General features: G+C 44.3%; 1 protein-coding gene across 11 annotated transcripts in view; it reads right to left on the bottom strand.

Annotated features, from left to right (window-relative positions):
• The window catches only part of LOC146829432 (uncharacterized), an 83,512-nt gene that overhangs the window by 28,991 nt on the left and 28,750 nt on the right, over positions 1-25,771 (bottom strand). For 2 of the 11 annotated variants that reach the window (XR_014962250.1, XR_014962251.1), the window contains one exon: positions 36-114. The exons of the other annotated variants lie outside the window; for them this stretch is intronic. The gene's annotated coding sequence lies outside the window, so the exon portion shown is untranslated. The remainder of the gene's footprint in view (positions 1-35; positions 115-25,771) is intronic. 11 annotated transcript variants of the gene reach the window in all.

Raw genomic sequence — 25,771 nt, 5'->3', positions numbered from 1 at the left:
CCCCTCCCCTCAGCCCAAAGGTTTGTTTTACTTACAACAATAACGTTTCTCCATCCAGCTCGTGTGTGTAAACCGCTGTACAGTTGCGCGCGAAGCACCTCGGAGGTGGCAGTACTGAAAATAAAGAATATAGTGCTTACTTCGGTTCTTACACAGTAAACCGGCCAGTAGCTATGGCCGTACTAAGGCAGGACTAACAAGCCTATTAAGGAATCAGAGGCCAGCATTTACGAAGGACAAAGACACAAGCCTATGAAAAATGTGGGTGGGGCTTCTCCTCCATACAGTACCTACCCCAGATCGCCAGAGCAGCGTTTGCGCACTGGCTCAGGCTCGACCTAAAAATCGCCTCTTTGTTTCTGATGAATTTGAGTCAAGACTGGTCTATTTGATAAGCCCAATTACTGTTAAAAGAGTATAAAATACCAAGATAAGAGAAATTCTTGACTTCTGTTAACTTGTAGTTCCTAACAAAGTGGGACTTTCTCTTGGCCCTGCCTTGACCACAGATCATCACGAAAGTTTTGGAAAGGTTTCATTTTAAATCTCTCTGCTTCATGTATGAGGCGAAGCTTTCAATTAGTTTTTGTAGTCTGTTTGCAGTTCTCAAAGTTAGAACTACAGCATCTGCATACAGTAGCAGCGGGGTTGGTCTCGTGCCTATTTTCGTGACATCTGTATTTAGATTCTGGAGGGTCTTATTGTTTCCATTTATAACTCATCACTACACCAACACACAGAGCAGAACACACCCTTGATCCCATCTTCGCTGCAGGTAACAGTGTCCACTTCAGCCACACAACGCAACCACCATGGACCGACCACCACTGCGTACACTTCACCGTCTACAGACCCAAGGCACCAAAAGCAGGCCTGCTGTAAGAAAGTGGCTCTGTATATACTGCACCAAAGTAAGGTTCAGTGTGCACAGAGTCCACAGTCCCCAGAGGTTTGGCAGAGGTTAAAGTTAGATATAACCTTACTCTCTAAAGTGGTAGCTTGGTAGAGCAGTAAGGCAGTATCAGAGGACAGTGTAAAGCATTTGTTGTACACACTAAGTCAGCAAATGGTCTCACACACTCAAGAACTGAACTCTAGGCCAATTGTTTTGTATATAAAAATATATAGTTGTTTTATTTTAGAACCACAAGTAGGTATCAAAATACTTTCTCAGAATGAGATGCTTTAGTTAAATACTTTCAATAAGCAATAGACTTTTAAATGCAATAGTTACAGTTGTTGCAATAGGTAACACAAGTTAAACACAATTATAAGATTGAGTTCAATGGGAATTTTTAAGTAAAGGCAATATAAATTACTTTGCATAGGATTTACTTACTCAGGGCTGGATCCTGGATTCAGCCCTGGTGCATCTCCTGTAAACAGTTGAAAGAAATCGTTTTTATTACACAGGCAATTTTTAAGGAATATTTGTATGTTTCAAAAATCGACACTTAGAAGAATTTCTGGCAAAAACCAGGCAATGGTATCCTATGGAGGAAAGTTTGGTTATCAGAAAATCACAGTTGTAATTGCTTTGTAGGGTCAGTGCTCGGCACAAAGATCCAGCACTTGGATCTCTCCTGATAACGGGTGAGTAATTTCGTTCTCGTTGATCGGGTGATTTTTAGTGAATATTTCAAAGTTTCAAAACTCGACACTTAGAAGAAATTCCAAGTGAAAGCCAGTCAATGTTACCCTATGGAGAAAATGTGAGTTATCGGCTTTCAGGTAAGTACTTGACTGGCAAAGTTAAGGTTCTGGGGATAGACTCAGGGGTCTCCCAGGGTCAGGTAGGTACAGTTGCTACACCCTCAGCGGCACAGGGGCAGCCGGGTGAAGGGAGAGTAGGCCCAATGTTAGCCAATGGCAGGTAGGGGTGCTTTTGGTTGGTGGCTGCTAGCAGGCAGACCACGTGGCTGTGGGAGCTGAGCTCCTGGTCACTTACACAGGGCAAGTGGGGAAGTAGAATAGGACAGATGCTGCACTTCCAGGGGCACTCGGGCGGCTGGGTGCAGGGTGCTTTTGAGCCGTCGGGCGCTCAATGTATTTCAATGGGAAAGCTGCAAGATGAACAAAAGCTGCAAGCTCGGGGACGGAGGTTCTTCAGGTGCGACCACCACTTCGAGAGGTAAGTTGGGGAGCTGTAGATTAGGTAGGCACCCAGGAGTTGGGCACAGGGGGCCACAGGGCTCCGGGTGCAGGGGTGTCTTTTGGCGTCAGGGAAATCTTACCCTCTGCTGGTCGCGGTTGGGGGGGTCCCTGGTTGTACGGCTGCAGGCATCATCAGGAGTGTCGAGGAGGGTCCTTGGCTGCTGGATTCTTGGTCACAGTCACCGGGGGGACGTCCTCGTGGTCTTTGTTCACTCAGGCACAGGCCGGGCTCGGCGGGTGCAGAGTGTGCTGGATTTGCGGTTCCTGGCTGGCACCAGGGGTTGTTGCTTGTTTGAGCAGGACCACTGCTCGTGGAAGTCCCAGTCTTTAGATGAGCAAGGCAGTCAGGTCATCCAGGGTTTTCGAGGTTGCTGACCACTGGAGACTCCGGGGTTTAGCAGGAGCAGGTTCGAGGGTCAACAGGCCTGTAGGGCTGGGGCCAAGTCAGTTGGTGTCGTCCTCTTGGTAGCAGCTGCACGGCAGGTCTTCTTTCTTCTTGTTCTTCTTCTTGTTTCGGAATCGGGATCTGAGGAAGGAATGTTCAGGGTGCCCCTAAATACTAAATTTAGGGGTGTTACAGGTAGGGAAAGGTCAGGGACCTATGGGTCCCTTGCCTGGGGTGGGTACACCCCCTATCCTGCCACTCTCCAGTGGGAGGGGGGCAGGAGCCTAGTCCTGAATTGGTAGGGCTCCCCATCCTCAAGATGGTGAGAGCCTGGATTTGTGCTTTACCTCGCCTCCCCCACCTGAGGGGTGGGGTTGGCAGAGGCTGGCACACCCCCTTTCCTCCCTTGGGTTTTCCCACCAGTTTTTCCACCAGAGTGGGGGTCAGAACCAGTGGGGACCTGTTGCTGAGTACAGCAAGTGGTCTGGAGAGGCTCACAAAGGCGGCATGCCTTTGAAACTTCCCCTGCCCATCCTGGGGGAGGAGGCGTGGCATCTCGCACCAGGATGTGGATTGTTGCAGGCCCATGAGAGCGGATGGCTCTCTACCCAGGGGGCCAGCTACCTGTCTGCTGGGTGGCACCCTATGCAACCTCTCAGTAAGGACACAGGTTGTTGGTTAGTTTCAGGGGCAACTCTAAGTTGCCCTCTGTCATGCATTTTACTATAAATCCCACACTGGCATCAGTGTGGGTTTAATGTGCTGAGAAGTTTGATACCAAACTTCTCAGTCTTCAGTGTAGCCATCATGGTGCTGTGGAGTTCTTAATGACAACCTCCCAGCCCCTTATACTCTTGATGGCAGCACTGCACTTACAGTGCCCAGGAATGGACCTGGGTACAGTAGGGGTATGGGGCTCATGCACCTGTACCCACACCACTGGCATAGTGCACCCAGCTAGAGGGGTGACTGAGGTATGCCAGTACAGTGTGTTTGTGGGCATGGCACAAAGGAATGTGTGCCATGTCGACTCTCTGTTATGTTCTGCACCAAGACACTCAGCCTGCAAAGGCAGTGTGTGTGTGTCAGGGTACAGGGCCTCTAAGAGTGGCACAATAAGTGCTGCAGCCCTTAGGGGCCTTCTCTGGTCACAGGGCCCTGGGTACCTAGGGTACCATTTACCAGGGGCTGACATGTGGCCAGAGATGCCAATTGGGTTTAGGCTTCAATGCAGTTTTAGGGAAGGAAGGAACACAGGCCCTGGGCACCTGATTGGCAGGAGCCCAGGGCACACTCAGTCAAAGTACATCAGCAATTCAGCAAAAAGTGGGGGCATACCATGCAAGAAAAATGGCACTTTCTCACACCCGCCCTCCACAAAGGAACTGGGGCAAGATTACCAATGAACAACTGAACACCACCCGAGACAACCACCCCAGGGCACCCGACACAAACATTGCAGCCAGAGACCTCAACACCTGGCTCTCCAACTGCGCTGACTAGCTCGCCCCACTACGCAACCCCGGCAAATAGCACCCCAGGAAAGCCGCCTGGCTCACCACCAATCTCTAAGAAGCCAGGCACAACTGCAGATGACGCAAGAAGAACTGGAGGAACTCCAAGACAACCAACAACTACTCCACCAACAAGGACGCCAGGACCGAATACCAAGACCAAATCAGAACTACCAAAAGGAACTTCATGTACAACAAAATGCTTGCCAACTCCGCCAATACAAAGGACTTTTCAGTGTCATCCAGGAATTCACCAACCCACGCAGTGAAGCCACAGACATCACCCCATCCCAAAACCTCTGCGACAAGCTGGAAACCTACTTCCACCTCAAGATCAGAACACTCTACGATAATTTCATCAACCACCTGCAAGACGCCACAGCCGAACTCCCCCCCGCACGAAACTCCTGCCAGCCCACCATCCTCAACTGGACCCCGATCAAGACCGAAGATACCACGTCAACCATGAAAAGCATCCACTCGGGGGGCCCCCACTGACCCCTGCCCCCGCACACCTACCACAAAGCCACGGATGCCATTGCACCTGAACTGCAACACACCATCAACACCACCTTCACAACAGGCACCTTCCCAGACGACTGGAAGTGTGCAGAAGTCAGACCTCTGCTCAAGAAGCCCACAGCCAACCCCACCAACCTCAAGAACTACCGGCCCATCTCGCTCCTCCCCTTCGCAGTCAAAGTAGCAGAGAAAACAGTCAACAGGAAACTGACACGATACAACGAAGAGATCAACGTCCTTGACCCATCCCAGTGCGGATTTCGAAGCAACCACAGCACAGAGACTGTCCGACTAGCCACCACAGACAATGTCTGCTCCATCCTGGACCAAGGCCACTCCACAGCCCTCATCCTCCTCGACCTATCTGCAGCCTTCAACACCGTCTCTCATCGCACACTAATCTCCAGACTACAAGACACAGGCATACAGGGAACAGCCCTGGACTGGATCTGATCGTTCCTCACCGGAAGAAGCCAAAGGATCAGACTACCACCCTTCCTCTCAGCCCCCACGGATATCAGCTGCAGAGTACCACAGGGGTCATCTCCGAGCCCGACCCGCTTCAACACTTACATAGCCCCCCTCGCAGCCTTCATCCGGCAACACGGCCTCAACATCGTATTCTACGCGGACGACACCCAGCACATCCTCTCCCTCACCAGAGACCCCTCCACCACAAAACTCAACTTCCAGAAAGGAATGCAAGATGTGGCAGTCTGGATGACCAACAGCTGTCTAAAACTCAACGCAGAGAAGACAGAATTCCTCGTCCTTGGAACCACCCCTTCAGCATGGGACAACACCTGGTGGCCCACTGGCCTCCGAAGCCCACCGACCCCCTCGGACCACACCAAAAACCTTGGCATTATACTTGACTCAACCCTCGCCATGAACAGACAGGTCAACTCCGTCATCTCCAGCTGCTTCAACATCCTACGCATGCTTTGCAAGACCTTCAAATGGATCCTTCCGGAGTCCAAGAAGTCAGTCAGCCACGCACTCATCACCAGCAGACTGGATTACGGAAATGCTCTCTACGCCGGCATAAACAAGTCCCTACTCCGAAAACGCCAAACAATACAGAACACCGCGGCCAGACTTGTCCTAGGCATCCCCCGGCTCGAACACATCAGCCAACACCTGCAGAGACTCCACTGGCTCCCCGTGGAGAAGAGAATAACCTTCAAAATCCTCACCCATGCCTATAAATGCCTACACAACACCGGACCCAAATACCTCAATGACAGAATACATTTTCACGTACCCAAAAGAAACCTCTGATCTTCAAACCTCACACTGGCTGAAACCTCTCGCATCCACAGAGCCAGAGCAGGTGGAAGAGCACATCTCCCACATCGCAGCCACAATCTGGAACGAGCTACCAGTAGACATCAGACACACCCCTCCTTGAACACCTTCAGGAAGACTCTCAAGATCTGGCTCTTTGTCTGAACGGATCTGCAAACCACCCCCAACGCCTTGAGACCCTCACAGGTGAGTAGAGTGTGATCGATTGATTGATGTTTTAAAAATACACCACTTCTAAACATAGTACTGATTTGGGAAAACTTACTTTAGCACCATATCACTTATAAGTTAGCATTTCACATTTTAAAACCACAGTTAAGTTTCAAACCTTTCCCCATTTTGTTTAATCCTAGTTTCCATAGTAACACTTTCTGCAACATTCAACTGTACCAGAAGGGCGCAAGTTCACCATATTTTAAAGTTCAGCACGCTAGCTTACAAATGCAAATAGCAGTTGTGGTTGACTTTTGCAAAATATCACCTTATCCAATCTACTGTACCTTTCAAACATTTTTCAATAACCAGTCAGAAACATGCTTGTTCAGGAATGTAACATGCATCCTATTCTTTAAGTGCACAATGTTTATGACCAACCAATCAGTTATCTGCTGTTTGTAAAACAGCACCATCTCCATCATTTTAGATCCCTCTCATTCCACCAACCAACTTACTCAGCTAGAGATGTCTTTTGATTCCTTCTACACATCCCTTCAAAATGCTTACAGTATGGATTGTAGGCCACAGCTATGTGTTCTGGGACAAATGGTATGCCGAACACAGAGGTATTGACAAAGAGTTACGGTTGCAAAATGTGGATATTAAATGGTTTGCATTAAGAGGGTTAAAGTGGCACCAATTGCTGCCTTTGGTTAGAACCCTTTGGCATCTCCAACCCCCTCACATCATGATTGTGCACTGTAGTGGCAGTGACCTAGGCACATTGACTGGGGTAGGGCTGGATATCATGATGAAGGATACCTTTGCACAACTTATGTTGCTTTTCCCTCAAACTGTCTTTGTATACTCTAGCATATGCCAAAGACAGAAATGGAAGTGGTCAAATCAATTCTGTCCACAGATTTAGAAAGCCAGAAAGAATGTCAATAAAGCTGTTTCTGCTTACCTCAGAGACCATAGAATGGGCTCCATCTATACCAACAATCTACGTTTTGATATGCATGACATCTACAGAAGTGATGGAGTTCACTTCACAGATGAAGGGAACAGAGTGTTTCTCAACAACCTTAAGCTGTGCATCCGCACTTACATGTATCTTCAACAAAGTCATAATAAACACAACGGCTCTTGTTAGAGCCACCCTATAACTCAACAGTGAATCATATATTTTTTAACATATACACTCTTTATAAATATTTTCCACAATACGTTTTACTTTTCATGTTTAACTATTAATTTATATTTTGTATATTATTTTTAACTCAATCAATTTTAATGTGATTAGTAACCTCAATCTCACTAGCTCTATAAAAAAGTTCACAACTGCAACACTACCTTCTGAATTGTATACTATTTAATTATTTATTTAAGGTGGAAAAGCAAATCCACCGCAACATTATACTGGGGGCCCGTGCTGAGAGTTGCGACAGGGTTGTGACTCCTACCACGAGAGGAAAAAAAATATTTAATGCCCCCCAAATCCATAGGCCGATTTCGGCCCGAGGACCCCTTCCCCCAAAGCATGCTTTCTATTTATTATATACAACATTTTTGTAGGGGGTCGTGCGGCATCCCTCCTGAGGCCGATATAGCCCCGGGGACCCCATCCCCCTGGGCATGGCCTATCCTTTATTTTCTCTCTCTTTTTTTTTTTTTTTTTAATCGGTAGTGGGGCCTTCGCAGCCCCCCTACCCGTGCCCATTTTGGCCCCTGGGAACACATCCAATGGGGCTTGGCCTCATGTTGGGGACCACAGGGGAGTCCCAATGCCACGACGGTCCCTTCCGGCTCTTTGCCTCCTGCGGGAGCCGGCATTGCTTTTGGGCAAAGGGAGCTTCTGACATGCAGCTCCCTTTGCCCAAAAGCAATTCTGCTTAGCTTCATGGAAGCAAGAGCAGTTTTCCTGCTCTCGCTTGCATGAAGCAAAGCAGAAGTTTACTATGGGATGGCGGGAGGCAAACTGCAATGTCCCAGGGGTGGGAACTCCAGGACATTGCTGGAGCCGGCATGGGGATGGCAGTCCCCAGGGCCATGAAGGGCTTCATGAGGGGGGGCCACACAGCCCCCTCCTATCTTGTACATAGCCCTGTGGAGATGGTAGTCCCCAGGGGTCCACAAGGGAACCCCACATTTTAATTAATGTATGCCCAGGGAGGTGGTGGTCCCCAGGGCTCAAACCCCCCACACTTCAATTTTATAGATGGCACCGGAGAGGTGATGGTTCCCGGAGCTGTGGGGGACCACGTGGCCCCCCCAAACTTAATCATTGAAGCCCTGGGGCTGCAGGGGTGCCACGTGCTCCACCGCATTTATTGAATATCTGCCCAGGGAGGACCCTCCACTTCAAATTCTGACATTGCCCCCAGGACCTGGTCCATCTGGCAGCTTTAAGAAAATGAAGGCCGGCAGCCAGCCTTTCATATTTATTTTGTTTTATGCCGGATTCGCGGACCCTATGTGAATCCTGACGATAATTGTAAAAAATATGCTTTTTTGGCCCTCAGAGTCCCTGTGGAACCCCCTGAGCAGGCTTAGTGGGTCAGGGTGTTTCTACCCTGCCCCCTTTTTACATTTGTTCACCTTTTTTCTTGTGACTCAGTTCAACCGAGTCACAAGATGGCTGCCAACACTTCCTGCTTGGAACTGTTGGCAGCCAATCAGATTGCAAGGCTCGAGATCCTCCGCCTCCCCAGTTGTATATCTGTAAATATTTAATTTTCTTAAAAACTACCGAACGGATTTATACCATTTAACAGAAAGAGTGCTCTCTGCACCAAGAGCTACCTTTCAGCCAAATTTGGTGTAATTTCATGTAACAGTTTGGGCTGTAGCTGCATCACCAGTTTCTCATGGAAATGAGCATGGAGAAAATGCATTTTAGGACACCCTTTTTTCTCGGCCCTCACTTCACGAATCTCCCCAAACCTTTCAAGGCAGCAGTTGACCTAAGTACCCCATTAGTTTTAAAAATTCACGAAGATTCGTCAAATGGAGCCAAAGATATTGGCAAAAGAAAAAACGCTTTTTGAATAGAAACAAGGTCCTACCTATCACTACCTGCTGGTGACCGCCAACATGTAATATATACATAATTACCTAAAAATACAAAGGTCACAGGGATGTTATAGTTAGGAAAGGGAATTTAAAAAACCTTAAAAATTCACTGAAACAAACAAAGGTTATAGGAACAATATTGTTTGGTTCAGGTTTAACTCATAGAAAACCAATGATATTCAGTGGTTATAATTAGATGAGTTAACTATTACTTGTGCCCCAGCAATACAGTGCTTTTGACCTCACATATTACTTCACTCATGACATGGTCTTTGACATCACTGATGGCATCACTGATCTTACTCTGCCCCTTTCCTTCTTCTTAGGTGTTTCGTGGCACTCTGTTCAACATAGTCCCAAGATGGCTGGCAGCAATTCCTGGTTGAAGTTATAGCAGCCAATCAAATTTCTGTGAGGTTTCAGTAAGCGCTTGGGCTCCGAGATATCTATATTTGTTAACTTATATTTACACCAAATCACAAAAAGCAAACCTTCTGGACCAACATCTAGCTTTCTGCCAAATGTGGTGTAATTCTGTTCAATGGTTCGGGCTGCAGTCGTGTTAAAAAAATGAAAAATCACATACATGGGGAAAACAAGTTTTGGGACCACCCTTTTTTCTCAACACCCAATTGAGAGATCACACCGCAACTTACAACACAGCAGCTAAACCAAAGAAGGGAAGTTTTGTGAAAAGATTGTGAAGATTAGTCAAGTAGTGCCAAAGTTATTGGCAAAACAAAAAACGCTTTTTCTATGCAAACTTTGATCCTAAGTACCTAACTATACCTACCTACTGGTGACTATTTATATATCACCTCCTGGCGGTCATCAGTGATGCCATGAGTGATGTCACTGACATATCATGAGTTATGAAATATGTGAGGTCATAAGCAGTCCATTGCGGAGCGCAACCTATAGTTAGCTGAGCTAACTCTAAATGCTGAATTTCTCTGGTTTTGTACAAGTGAAATATCAGCCTAACTATAACGTCACTGTAACTTTTGTTTTTCTTCAGTGAATTTCTATGGGCCCGATTCACAGAACTAACTTAAGGCAAAATCCTAAACTTACTACCATTTTGGTATTCAAAGAATGTACTTACTGCTTTTGGTATTTAGAGAATGCATTTACTACTTTTGGTATTCACAGAATGGATTTACGACTACTAACTTTACGTCCGCACTCGGGCCGGAAATTTCAGTCCGGAGGCGGAGCTTCCGGCCCAGAGGCGGGGCTTCCGGCCCGGAGGCGGAGCTTCCGGCCCAGAGGTGGAGCTTCCGGCCCAGAGGTGGAGATTTTGGCCATGGCTAAATCTCCGCCACTGGCCGGAATCCCCACCTCCGGCCCGGAAGCACCGCCTCCGGCCCGGAAGCCCCGCCTCCAGCCCGGAAGCTCCACCTCCAGGCCGGAAGCTCCGCCTCCAGGCCGGAATTTCCGGCCCGAGTGCGGACGTAAAGTTAGTAGTCGTAAATCCATTCTGTGAATACCCAAAAGTAGTAAGTGCATTCTGTGAATACCAAAAGTAGTAAGTGCATTCTGTGAATACCAAAAGTAGTAACTTTAGGATTTTGTCTTAAGTTAATTCTGTGAATCGGGTCCTATGTTTTTTATATGATATTTCCTAACTATAACGTCCCTGTAACCTTTTTTTTTTTTTCAGTGAATGTCTAAGTTTTTTAAAATTGGATTTCTTAATTGTAACGTCCATGTTTTTTTTAAGTGAGCCTCTAAGATTTTCGTATTTTCTTTCTATCATTGTATATTGTATATTATATCTATACTATATTCCACTAATTTTTTGATTTGGCCTGTGCTTATCAGAAAGTACATTAATAACTGGTTTTATTTTTAACAATTTTTTTGAGTCAGCCCAACATTGTCGCATTTATTGTGGAGAATCTGCGATCAGTAAATATATTTCACATACGGAAAAATACACTTAAAGACATTTTTTATCTGAAGTTTGAGTCTAAATATTTAGTAAGATATTGTATTAAGTTTTCTTTCTGTGATCAATTTAGGAGAAGACCACCTTTACAAAACAAATTAAATTCGCGACTAGCGATGTCATTGCAGTGCCATTGGTAGTCGTGAAGAACGCGTTGCTTGTACAATGTGTAAAAACTTACATATAGACAAATTCTACAGAATACTTGCCATTAGAGCATTTTATAACTGTACTTTTAAAACTCATATTTTCATAGTGAGTTTCCAGAAAACTCGTCTTCAAAGACTATTTTCCGTTTTTGCAGTAACGCTGTGCGTCGCAAAATGACAAAACAAATGCAGATATTCAAAAGCCGCCACCGCATTCAAAGCTTATAACCGCAAAATTATTGTAATGCACACATTAAACACATTATTATCTAAATGAATGTAGAATAGCACATACAACTCCCTTAATACCTTTATAACACAGTGCATAACTTTTTTTTATGTAATCCATGACTGCATGTATCACTGCATCACTGTATCGCTAAGTCTCTCATTCACTGTATAAATACTTGAGAGGATCTGTGAGATGGTGCATTAGTCTAACAATACTTCAGTAACAAAATGCTTGACTGCCTCAGTAAATCTATGAGTGGGTGCATCGGTTTCACAATTGGTCTGTGATTGGTTGCATAAGTCTTTCACTCAATCTGGTTATGGGCATGAGTGCCTTTGTGCAATTGTAATTAAGTATATAACTGTCTGACTGGATCTGTGAGTGGATACATCAGTATCTAAGTGGGAGTCTGGGTGGGTGGGTGACTGGGTGCATGAGTATCTGAGTGGATCTGTGAGTGAGTGCATGAGTCTCAGTGGGGCTATGAGTGGCTGTGAGAGTGACTGTATTGGTGTGTGAGTGTCTGAGTAGGTCCATGAGTGATGTATAAGTGAGTGGATCTGTGAGTGGTTGTATGGGTATCTCAATGGGTCTGTGAGTGAGAGCATGTCTTGGAGTGGGTGAGTGAATGGGTGCATGCATGCATGTCTGAGTGGGTCTGTGACTGGAAGGGTGAGTGTCTGGATGGGTCTGTGAGTGGATGCATGGGCCTTGACTGGTTGAGTGAGTGGGTGCATGTATATCTGATTGAGTTTGTGAGTGGGTGTGTGGGTTTCGGAGTGTATGAGTGACTGACTAAGTCCATACGTCTCTGAGAGAATCTGTGACCGAGTGTGGGATTGACTGTATGGGTATGTGAGTGGGTGTAGGAGAGTCTCAGTGGATCTCTGAGTGGCTCTGAAAGTGAGTGAATGAATCTCTGAGTGGGTCTGTACATGAGGGGCCGGAACCTCTGAGTGAGTCTGTAAGTGGGTGCATGAGTGTCTGAGTAGGTCTCTGAGTGGGTGCATGAGTGTCCAGGTGTGTCTGTGAGTGGGTGCAAGAGTCTTTAAGTGGATATTAAACTGTACACATGAGTTTATGACTCTCTAAGAAGGTGCATGGGTCTCTGAGTGGGTCCGTACATGGGTGCATCACTTTCTGAGTGAGTCTGCAAGTGGGTGCATAAGAACCTGAATGGGTATGTGAGTGGGTACATGAGTATCTGAGTGGGTATGTGACTGGATGTATAAGTGTGTGAGGGGGTTGTGAGTGGGTGTTATGAGTGTGTGAGTAGATATGTGAGTAGATACATAGGTCTGTGACAGTGACCAGTGAGTGTGTACACATACAAATATATATATTTTAATATTTCCCCCGATATTCGAGATAGTCATGCAATCCCTGTGGCAGTACATGGATGCCATGCTAGTGGTCACCGTGTATTCACGATTAAAAAAAATCTATTTTGGACACATAACATGTGTCACTAACACACTCATTTCTAAAACATGGGGTCAGAGTATCTCCACCCTGACCACTTATGACCACACAAATTTTCAACCCTAGGAACTATTTCCAGATGATAAAATGATGGCTGCAACTTTCTGTTCAGCCAATCAGAGCATTCCCGTTGGCGCGCGCATTTGCGATTCATTGCGCAACCATCGCGAAATATCTGCAGCCAGAGATATATCTATACGTTTTAGCTTAAAATTCTCAAAAACTACTGGACAGATTTGCACCAAATAACAAAAAGCACAATCTGCATAACAACATCTACCTTTTGGCCCAATTTGGTGTAATTCTGTACAGTGGTTCAGGATTTAGGTTCAACAAAGCGCTCCTATGGGAATTAACATTACAAATGCACCCTTTTTTTGCTCCCCTATTTCTCTGTGCCCACTGCACGAATCACCCACAAACTTTCCATGACAACATAGGACCTACTTTGATACCTTTTTTGGGGAAATTTCATGAAGATTGGTCAAACAACACCAGAGTTATAGGCAAATCAATAAATGCTTTTCCTATGGAAACTAGGTGCTAAATATAACTACCTACAGGTGACCCCCAACATATATATGTACTTGGGCTAGTACCTACGCCTGATGCCTGCTACACACGGAAACACACAGTTGGGTCCGGACCACATTTTCCCTGCAGCAGTGCCCGTAGTGTATCCCACCAATCGCAAGGGATCACTGTGTTTTTAAACTGAGGGCGGCAAACAGTTCACTATACTACGGCATCTGAGGAAGTTCGCCAGAACGAAACGCGTCATGCCGAGTGTTCTAATTAAAGCGCTGTTTCTGAAAGCCCCGTGTGTGCTCAGCTTCTTGCCGACAGCGAAGGAGTTTGGTGTGGATGTTTTGGGTGCAGCCACTAGCATCCAGTGAGCGCCAACCTTACAAGTGACCCAGCAGATTTTGTGGCAATTTGGTGTATCAAAAACTTTTTGAACGAGCTGGATCTCCGCTTACCTGGAACAGTGAATGTTGCCATAAACCAATGGACTGCGACTTCGCAGGAGGTGATCGCTTACTTAGGTGGTGCCTTTCGATCCTGTTCCGGGACTCTAGCGGTGAGGTGAGGGGCCAGAGAAACTGCAGCCTGTATAAACATCACGCCCCAGAAGAACTTTGGCAAGCGGGGAAAAGTAGCAGACACCGCCCACTTGGGCTAGTACCTACGCCTGATGCCTGCTACACACGGAAACACACAGTTGGGTCCGGACCACATTTTCCCTGCAGCAGTGCCCGTAGTGTATCCCACCAATCGCAAGGGATCACTGTGTTTTTAAACTGAGGGCGGCAAACAGTTCACTATACTACGGCATCTGAGGAAGTTCGCCAGAACGAAACGCGTCATGCCGAGTGTTCTAATTAAAGCGCTGTTTCTGAAAGCTCCGTGTGTGCTCAGCTTCTTGCCGACAGCGAAGGAGTTTGGTGTGGATATATATATATATATATATATATATATATATATATCGAAAGTTCCAACTCCTACTACTTCCACACAGCGGCGGCGAGGAAGGAGACTCAGACCCCGCTGGACTTCAGGTAAAGTATTTATTTATTTTCGAATTGCAACCCACGCACGACGCGTTTCGGGCTTCAGGAGCCCTTGATCACATGCGAGTTCTAAATCGCCATTACAATTTTTATGTGTTTGCTTAGTGTCCACCTACTTCCACCCTTCTGCATCACGTGGTAATAGACATAACAAAAAGACTTGCGATATGCACTGAATTATGCAGGGTCCATTGTGAGGATGTTTTGCTTTTACATTTATCTTTATGTAATAAATATACTTTCAGGATAAATCCATCAGAACATAAAATATAGCAGCAAGTCTTAAAAAAAAAACGGGCTCATTTGCTGGATAAATCCAGTTTTACCACAGCAGAAAAAAGTGCATATGTGCAATAGAAGCAAGGGAAAAAAAAATTTGATTGGTATTAATGTGCAAAATAGTGCAAAATGTGCAAAATATGTCAATATACAGTGCAATAGACAATGTACCAAGGAAAACCAATTACAGTATAATAAATATGTAAACAATCATAAATATTGATAACAGTAAAATTCCATTCTTAAAATATACTGTTAAAAGACATAATATAAGATTGTACATAAAAGAAAAAACATTTTTTCTTTTTATACTAGAAAAAGGTTTGGATTTAGGGAAAAGAAACCATTTTAAAATGTTTTTTTTTATATATGTGTATGGCGACAGGTATTCTCTTTCTTTGTCAAGCATACATTTTATATTTTTCATCTGTGTAATCTACATTAATCTTATTGATGATTATTGAGTTAAAACCTGGATCATGACAAGATTGTGATGTTATTCTCCCACTTTCTTTCTTATCTTATGGAGTGGCCCTATACTGCAAATACAAAATATCATCTTATCTTATTACTGATATTAAACATTTCTTCTTCTTCTCTTATTTAATGTACCCATTCATAAAAAATTATGCATATCCTCTGTGTTATTCAACCCGTTAGGCCACTTGCTGTCGAACTCCAGGATGATCCTAGTTTCCAACTGTCTTAGCTGACGCTCCCTATTTCCACCCCTCCGTGGCTTCGGGACAGCGTTGATAACATAATATGTGAGACAGTTAATATCATTAGCATGGGTTCGCTTAAAATGCCGTGCCACCGGGTAAGCCGGATCGCTATGTAGAATGGCCCTAATATGCTGCAATATCCTGACGTGCACCTGCAGCTTCGTGCTCCCAATGTAGTTAAGGCCGCAGGTGCACGTCAGGACATATACAGCATACTCAGTTTTGCAGTTATAGTGGCCATGGATTGGAATTGGGGACTCACTGAATGGAGTAGAATAATGGGTCTTATTGCAGCCAAATTTGCAGGCTCTGCAAGTTGCACATTTTCTAAAACCGTTACTAGGCTGTAACCAGCCAACAGTTTTTCTGGTCTCTGGGGAACTTTTGTCAAGAATGGATCCCATCGTTTTGCCTCTTCTAAATGTGATCATGGGAGTTTCTGTTAGCCTATTGCAGAGCACATTGTCAGTCATCACTATGGGCCAATGTTTTTTGACAATGGCTCTAATTTTACGTTCTTCATTGCAATAGGTCGTAATTAATCTTGGAGTATCCACCTTGTATACTCTTGTATCTGATTCACATTGTGTCTCAATGTTGGCATTTTTGAAAAGACTATGTCTAGGTCGTGTGCTGGCTTTACTGATAGCCTCGCCTATGATTTTATCGCTGTACCCTCTAGCTTTTAACCTTCCCATCATTTCGTTAGTGCATGTATTGAAATCTGACTCATTGTTGCAGATCCTTTTGAGTCTCAGGATTTCTCCATATGGGATACTTGCAATTAGATGCCTGGGATGCGAACTTTTAGCATGTAGCATAATGTTCCCTGATGTTGGCTTTCTGTATAATGTAGTAGCAAGTTTACCTTCCTTGATATGCACTAACACATCCAAAAATTCAATTTGTGTCTTATGAATGTGGGATGTAAAGTCTAGGTTCATAGTATTTTTATTGATGTCTTCAATAAATTGATGGGCTTCTGTCTCGTTCCCTTTCCACAATATAAAGACATCATCTATGTATCTCAAGTATGTAGCTATGTGTGACTCAACTGTTGCCTGGTGTGCCATGTTAAGGACCTGTTCCTCCCACCAGCCAACATGCAAGCATGCGTAGCTGGGGGAGAAACAGGCCCCCATCGCTATGCCTCGTTGTTGTTTGATACATATATATTTTAAATGCTAATTTCTAACTATAACGTGCCTGAAACCTATGTTTTTTTCAGTGAAAATATATATATATATATATATATATATATATATATATATATTATCTACTGGCGGTCGCCAGTAGTAGATAGTTATAGCTATAACTCGCGCGACCGCCACTCTATCACAAGGATGATGTCATCAGTGATGTCATGAGTGATGCCACTGACCATGTCATGAGTGATGTAATATGTGACGTCATGAGCAGAAGATTGCGGGCGCACGAGTTATAGTTATCTCAACTAACTATAACGGGGGAATTTCATTGGTTTTTTATGAGTGAAATATCCACCTAACTATAACATGTGTGAAACCTATGGTTTTTTAAGTGAATTTGCAAGGTTTTTTAAATGCTAATTCCTAACTATAACGTGTTTGAAACCTATGGTTTTTTCAGTGACATTTTTTCAGGCACATTATAATTAGAAATTAGCATTTAAAAAACCTTTGAAATTCACTGAAAAAAACATAGGTTTTAGGGAAAGTTATAGTTAGTTGGACATTTCACTCGTACAAAACCATAGAAATTCCCCGTTATAGTTAGTACAGCTAACTATAACTCGCGCCCCCGCAATTCACTGCTGATGACGTCACATATTACATCACTCATGACATGGTCAGTGACATCACTGATGACATCACAGATGACATCTCAAATGACATCACTGATGACATCATCCATGTGATAATTAGACACATCTTCTCAAACCCTAATATAACCTTTGATAAACCTACTCTAAATTACAGACTGCCATTCTCAAAACCATAGACACTCCATCACCAATAACTACATACCCACTCACTGATTCTTAGGTTTACATACACATCCACTCACTCACCCGTACAGTCATTCATACTTATGGTCACTCAGTACAGGACTATCATATACACTCATACACCTATATAGACACTCACACACCACCACTCATCCATAGAGGTACTCACACACCTATGGTTTTTTCAATGAATTTCAAAGGTTTTTTACATGCTAATTTCTAACTATAACATGCCTGAAACCTATGGTTTTTGAGTAAATTTCAAAGGTTTTTTAAATGCTAGTTTCTAACTATGTCTACAGAGGTAGGACATGTGAAGAAAGAAGAAGAATCGCACAGATAGAAGCAAAAGAAATGCAGAAAGAAGCAACAGAAGTCCACAAAGACGAAGAAAAGTGCAGGAAAAAGCAAGACATGTGCAGAAAGAAGCAACAGAGGAGCAGAAAGAGGACTTGTTGAAAAATCGTCCTGTGCCCACAACTTTTTCAGACGGATACTGGCGGTAACTGACTCTGACTAACCAGGCCTAGAGCCAGTGCTATGCTAAAAGACACTTAGAATACAGTGAAAACACCTACATACACTAGTGAATACTATGCGTTGGGGTACACCTGTGATTAGCATGACCTCCTCTGTAAGGCCCTAGTACATAATAGGGCAGGGGGATTAAAACTACCTCTTAAAACGCGCTACCGGGCGTGTTTACACAGTGGTGAAGGGAGGTGGGGGCCAGAGGTGACATGTGTGCAAACACGCCCTGTGGCCATTTTAAGTTGGGAGATTAAGTCCCCTTGAATCCTAAGGGTCCCTGGGGTCCAACTAGCCCACCAGGTACCTAAGCGCCACAGAGCTGCATTGAGAGGTGTAAAAAGGGGCATGGCCTGGACCACTTCTCTACAACACAGTGCAGTGGCGCTTACTGGAAGCACCTGGTGGGCTAGTTGGCCCCCAGGGGCCCTCAGGATTGAAATGGAATTAATTCCCCAACTTTAAATGTGCCACAGGGCGTGTTTGCAATCATGGCACCTCAGGCCACGCCCACTCCCTTCCCACTGTGCAAATGCGCCCCGTGGTGCGTTTTAAGTTGAGGGATAAAGTCCCCTTCAATCCTGAGGGCCCCTGGGGGCCAACTAGCCTACCAGGTGCCTCCAGTAAGCGCCACAGAGCTGCGTTGCAGAGAGGTGTAAAAAGGGGCATGGCCTGGACCACCTCTCTGCAACGCAGCGCAGTGGCACTTACTGGAAGCACCTGGTGGGCTAGTTGTCCCCAGGGGCACTCAGGATTGAAAGGGAATTAATTCCCAAACTTTAAACGTGCCACAGGGCGTGTCTGCACACATGACTCCTCAGTCCCCGCCCCCTCCCTTCACCACTGTGAAAAAGCGCCCGTGGCACGTTTTAAGTTGGGAGATTAAGTCTCCTTGAATCCTGGGGGTCCCTGGGGTCCAACTAGCCCACGAGGCACCTCCAGTAAGGGCCACAGAGCTGCGTTGCAGAGAGGTGTAAAAAGGGGCGTAGCCTCTGAACACCTCTCTGCAATGCAGCTCTCTGGCGCATACTGGAAGTACCTGGTGGGCTAGTTGGCCCCCAGAGACCCTCAGTATTCAAGGGGAATTAATTCCCCAACTTACAACGAGCCAGGGGGTGCATTTGCACAGTGGTGAAGGGAGGGTACGGGACCTGAGGTGACATGTGTGCAAACATGCCCTGTGGGTCCTTGTGGGACCTCCTGAGCAGGCCTATGGGGTCAGGGTGTTTCTACCCTGCCCCTTTTCTTTTTTTTTGCGTTTGTTTCCCTGCTTCCTTGTGCCTCGGTTCTACCGAGGCACAAGATGGCTGCCAACACTTCCTGGTTTGAAGTGTTGACAGCCAATTAAAATGGAACTCCTGATCGGCAGGGTGCGCGGTTCCACTGAGGCCATAGATATCGAAACTTTTATTTTTTGATTTTCTCAGCAACTACTCAACGGATTTACACCATTTAAAAAAAGGGCGCTTTCTGAACCAAGCACTACCTTTTTGCCAAATATGGTGTAATTCCGTTCAGCAGTTTTGGCTGCAACCATGTCTAAAGTTTCCTATGAGAAATTGATTTTTTTACCTCTATTTTTTTATTTTCTCCACAACTACTGAACGGATTTACACCATTTTAAAAAAATGTGACTTTCTGAACCAAGCACTACCTTTTTGCCAAATTTGGTGTAATTCCGTTATGCAGTTTGGGCTGTAGTCGTGTCTAAAGTTTCCTATGGGAATTACCATGGAGAAAACACGTTTTTGGGACCCCCCCTCTTTTCTCGGCCCCTGCTTGCTGAATCACCCCGAAATTTTTAAGACAGGAGCTGACCAGAGCGCCCCACTAGTTTTGAAAATTTCACGATGATTCGTCATCCGGCGCCAAAGTTATTGGGAAAATAAAAAAGGCTTATCCTATGGAAACTAGGTCCTAAATATAACTACCTACTGGCGACCGCCAGTAGGTAATATGTGTGTATATATAATTATAATAATTTGGAAAAAAGCTAAAACTTTACTCTGAAAGCATGCTTTTTGTGATGTGGTGTAAATCTGTTCATACTGGAAAAAAGACGGGGCCCCTGGAATTGGGATACAACCCTACCAAGGAAATTACTGGTTTGAAAAAGAAGAGGAAAACACCAAATACAATTCTGTATTACAAAAGAAGGGCATGTGTACTCTATATATCCAATTGCTAGAACTGTATGTCAATATCATGAAAAATAGAGACACTTTGATCATGTATTTGGTGTTTTCCTCTTCTTTTTCAAACGTGTAAATCTGTTCAGCAATTTTTGAGGAATTTGCATTTAAAGAAGGGTTTGGTGGGCTTGAAGGGGTTAAAAAGTCAGGTATATATGAACTGTTGGTCCTGCAGTATCTGTGGAAGTCCCAGGGTACTGTACATTTAAAAAATGGGACTAGATTGCCTACGAAGCTTTCCCACCCATGGGCCATTTTGGTACCATGGTACCATCATACCCTGTAATCTGATTGGCTGGCCACAACTGGATTCAAATATTTCCTTTAGAAAGGTGTACTTTAAAAAAAGTTACAAAATTACCCCCAACACAATTTGGGGTGCAGGCCCCTGGTATTGAGGGACCCAGTGCAACATTCCCTGTGCTACCAAAAAGCCTACAAAAAGGGTCTGGTGTATCACCACAACAGTGAAGGGCATAGGCCATATACAATGGCATTTGACTGCTTACAGTGGGTTGGACGAAGGGTCAACACACCTCTACATACTACCAAAGGCAATGTGCAGCAGATGGTTGGTGCCCGTGCATGGTTGGGCAATCCAAGGATAGAGAAGAACCTGCCCACTCCATTTCTTTTAAATCAGTATAACTCTTTTTTTATTTCAAAAGATTCTATTGAACATTTTCAAAGGTAAATGAAGTGAGAAGGTAGAAACAACAAAGGAATACTTAAAGTGTCCAGACCTGGTATAGAGGAACGGGGATAGTCGGTTAACATAGGAAATCATGAACATAAAATAAATCTAATGCGGTGTCTTGCCTGGTCTGCTCAAAATACTACCACTCCCACATGATGGCCGAAAAACCCAGAGGCAGAAGACATAAAACACAACACCTAGAAAGAGGTTTCACTTTACAAAATGAAAAGACTCTCTTTTTAGAATAAGGCTTGGTTTTTTTTTTATGCAATGCTCTCCAACAGAAAGGCTTTCCAGATGCCAAATTAACAACATTCAAATGTATATATATATATATATATATATATATATATATATATTCACTGAAAAAACCATAGGTTTCACACATGTTATAGTTAGCTGGACATTTTACTGATAAAAAACCAATGAAATTCCCCCGTTATAGTTAGTGCAGGCAACTATAACTCACGCGACCGCAATCCTCTGCTGATGACATATGTGTCTTTATGAAAAAAAAATATTTGTAATATATGTATAGCTAAAATTTAATGGAAGAAGACATGGGCAAATAAGTGTCTAAATACAGTATTAGCATCAGCAGAGGATTGCGGTCGCGTGAGTTATAGTTGCCTGCACTAACTATAACGGGGGAATTTCATTGGTTTTTTATCAGTAAAATGTCCAGCTAACTATAACATGTGTGAAACCTATGGTTTTTTCAGTGAATTTGCAAGGTTTTTTAAATGCTAATTCCTAACTATAACGTGTGTGAAACCTATGGTTTTTTCAGTGAATTTGTACGTTTTTTTAAATGCTAAGTTACTTTACGCCATTCGTGGCGTGCGTGCCCAGTTAACGCAGTTCGTTCCGTGCGCGCACAGTGAGCACGCGGTGCGCTTCGTGCACCGCGCGTCCACTTTACGCAGTTAGTGCCGTGCACGCACGGTGGTCACGCGGTGCGCTGCGCGCACCGCGTGCCCACGTTACGCTGGATGGGCCATGTACGCAAGATGCGCTTCGCGCACCGTGCGCACATGGAGGACATCTTATGCGCTTCCTTTTGAAAGGTAATCGTTTATATTTTCATATCTTATATATATATATTACCTACTATTACCTACTGGCGGTCGCCAGTAGGTAGTTATAGTTAGGACCCTCTTACCATAGGAAATCCGCAACATTCTATTTGGTATAACTTTTGCGCCGGTCGACGAATCCTCGCAAAATTCTCAAAATAGGTGGGGCGCTACGCTCCGCTCCTACCCTGAAAGTCTCGGGGGGATTCGTCAAGCGGGGGCTGAGAAAAAAAGGGGGTCCCAAAACCCGTTTTTCACATGCATTTTTCCATAGGACCTTTAGACACAGCTACAGCCCGAACGGCTGAACAGAGTTACTTGAAATTTGGCAGAGAGGTAGTCCTCAGGTCAAGGAAGTGCCTTTTGTAGGTCTGGTGTAAATCTGTTCAGTAGTTCCTAAGAAAATAGCATTTAAATCAATATATATATCTGAGCCAGCTTACGGTGCGCTTACCGTGCGCTTACTGTAAGCTTACCGTACGCGTACGGTGCCGTGCGCGATTCTGATTGGCTGTTAGATCTTAGTAAACATTCGAATCGTTCGAAACCAGGAAGCGGCGGCCGCCATTTTCTCTCTCGCACTCTGAGGGGGGGAGGAAAAACAAAGGCAAAAAACATGTAAAGGGACTGTTTAGACAGCTCCTAACCACCTAGCCTTGATACATGTATCCCAAAGAACCCCCAAGGCCAAAAAATCATTTTTAATTTTTTTTTTTAAATCGCCGATTACGCTTACCGTACGTGTACGGTAAAAATTATATTTAAAAAAAAAATTATCCACACTCTCCCCACCCCGTGTGCAAATGGTGGCCGAAGAACACCATTAGTGCATGGCATATAATATACCAGAAAATTCAAAAGCTTACCTTTCACAACGAAGCGCATAATATGTCCTCCATGTGCGCACGGTGGGCAAAGTGCATCGTGCGTACATGGCCCATCCAGCGTAACGTGGGCACGCGGTGCGCGTAGCGCACCGCGTGCCCACCGTGCGTGCACGGCACTAACTGCGTAAAGTGGGCGCACGGCGCGCGAAGCGCACCGTGCGCGCACGGAACGAACTGCGTTAAGTGGGCGCGCACGCCACGAATGGCGTAAAGTAACATAGCATTTAAAAAAACGTACAAATTCACTGAAAAAACCATAGGTTTCACACACGTTATAGTTAGGAATTAGCATTTAAAAAACCTTGCAAATTCAGTGAAAAAACCATAGGTTTCGCACATGTTATAGTTAGCTGGACATTTTACTGATAAAAAACCAATGAAATTCCCCCGTTATAGTTAGTGCAGGCAACTATAACTCACGCGACCGCAATCCTCTGCTGATGACATATGTGTCTTTATGAAAAAAAAATATTTGTAATATATGTATAGCTAAAATTTAATGGAAGAAGACATGGGCAAATAAGTGTCTAAATACAGTATTAGCATCAGCAGAGGATTGCGGTCGCGTGAGTTATAGTTGCCTGCACTAACTATAACGGGGGAATTTCATTGGTTTTTTATCAGTAAAATGTCCAGCTAACTATAACATGTGTGAAACCTATGGTTTTTTCACTGAATTTGCAAGGTTTTTTAAATGCTAATTCCTAACTATAACGTGTGTGAAACCTATGGTTTTTTCAGTGAATATATATATATATATATATATATATATATATATATATATATAGATAAGCAATAATAACACACTTGGTAAATGCAACAGTTAATTGCATGAATAATAATAATGATTAAACTACCAGCAAATAATACTAGACCTCCTGCAAGAAGTCAGAAATATATATACAATAAATACTTTGGATGTGCACTCTGACTCACTCACATATCACTAAGAAAATACCTCAAATGATCATAGCCGCTGGCCACATATCATAATGGCAATACTCAAAACTCAAACACTTCACCTGGTGCAAACACTGCATCTTAGCCCACTCCAGACCGGGGTATTTACAGCCGGAGATAAGAGCCTCAGCAACCAGGGTTCCGCTGTACCAAAGAAGATGCGTCCATTCCCATTCGGATTCCAAAATCTTGGTTTGTATATCAACAACCCTCAGCTTTATAGTCTCAATACACACTAGAAGGTCTGAGAGTCTTTCCCTCTGCGCCACGGAAACTTACTGGAACTGGCCAGCTTCCATGCAAGCATTCCAGGGCAGAAGGAGTTCCCACGTTCCCACTACATTCTCACATGTTGCAGCCTTTATCTTAACGAAGCTTACGAATGCCTTCCAGGGTACATTAAACAATCTCTCACAAAACAACCTTGAACGTGATTAACCCAAACAACTTGAAAACACTCTGGGGGCCTGTCTGTGCATGCAGAAAAGCTCAAGCAAGGCAGAGTCAGAATTCACAGTGACATGAGGCCATGTCAAAGCAAATAGTAAGAACTTTATAATACTTCCCAATGTACAACACAAAGCACATTTGTGCACCACTGCCTACAGCATCTCATACTTCATCTGCCAATGTATAACACAATGCACATTTGCGCACCACTGCTCATAACACTGCACTTCGAGACCATAAAGTACATTCTATACCCCTCTCTCTCTCACATGCTTTTAAATGCACATCCCACATGTTCTGTTCTTGGCAAGGCTGTTCTATTCTGTGACAGCTCCCACTTCAAAACTATGAGAATAATTTTTCAAGAGAAACAAGGCATATGCAGGACGTACATTCATTCTAGGGTAAAGTAAATCACCAAAGTCAATTAAAATGATGGTAGTTAAAGGTCATCACGCGGTGTCAAACCATAAGAGTGCCTCTAGCACTACAGGCGGGTAGCATCAAATCAGAACAGTATAAAAGTCCTGCACTCAACAAAACAGTATGTATAAATTATAATAAAAATTAAACAAATAATAATCTGATAACAGTAGGCAATTGAGTGAAAAGCGATGTAAAGAGAGAATCAGCATACATAAAATACATGGTACATGGTGTCAGGTATCTTGCAGTGAATAGCATAGCATGAGTCAGGTAAATAGAACAGAGACAGAGATAGAGGAAGATAGTGTCAGCCAGAATTGAGGAACAGATAGAATGCCTGCTCAGGGCAGATACATGCATGATGCAATAGGCAGCAAGGAATAGATCCAGCTACTCGCACAAAAGGTTTTTAAGGAGGTTAGATAGAGGCAAAGTAGTTGTCGAGGGATGTCCACATGGAGGTATTGCCGACTATCCATGGAGAGTTTTGGAGGGAGATGTTTTCAGCACATCTCAAGAAGGAGACCTAGTTTAACCAAGATCGGAAAGAGGTGGTTGCTGTGTTTTTCCAGTTAGCAAGTACTGTTTTGCAGGCAGCTGTTAGGAGAATGTCAATCAAGAGCCTCTCACCACAGGAGGCGATTTGTGGATCCAGGAATCCTTGGACCAGGGATAAGAAGTTCTTTTCTAGTTGGACCCCACATAGGGTGTGAATGAAGTTGAACACCAAGTGCCAGAATGGAGTTACTACCCTACAGTGGAAGAGGAGGTGGGGGAGGTAATCTGTCAAGTTATTACAATTCCAGCACAATGGATTATCTCTGAGGGATAGCTTGTGAAGATGGTACGGTGTCAAGAAGGTTCTGTGCAGTAACCAGAATTTCACCTGGGAGAGAGATGGAGAGATTTTGTGGGAGACTACTGACTTCCAAATTAGGTTCCAGGTTTCTGGAGCGAGAGCCCCAGAGGGTCCCATTTTGCCTGAGTGCACGAGACTAGGTTATGGGATTTCAGTTTCAAGAGGAGACAGAACTTAGAGGCTAAGTGCCCAGACTTATTAAATGT

This window comes from Triturus cristatus, chromosome 5_2 (genome assembly GCF_964204655.1).
Source record: "Triturus cristatus chromosome 5_2, aTriCri1.1, whole genome shotgun sequence".
In the NCBI taxonomy this organism is placed as follows: domain Eukaryota; kingdom Metazoa; phylum Chordata; class Amphibia; order Caudata; family Salamandridae; genus Triturus; species Triturus cristatus.
Note: the sequence above shows the minus strand (reverse complement) of the source record. Positions and strands in the feature narration are given on the sequence as shown.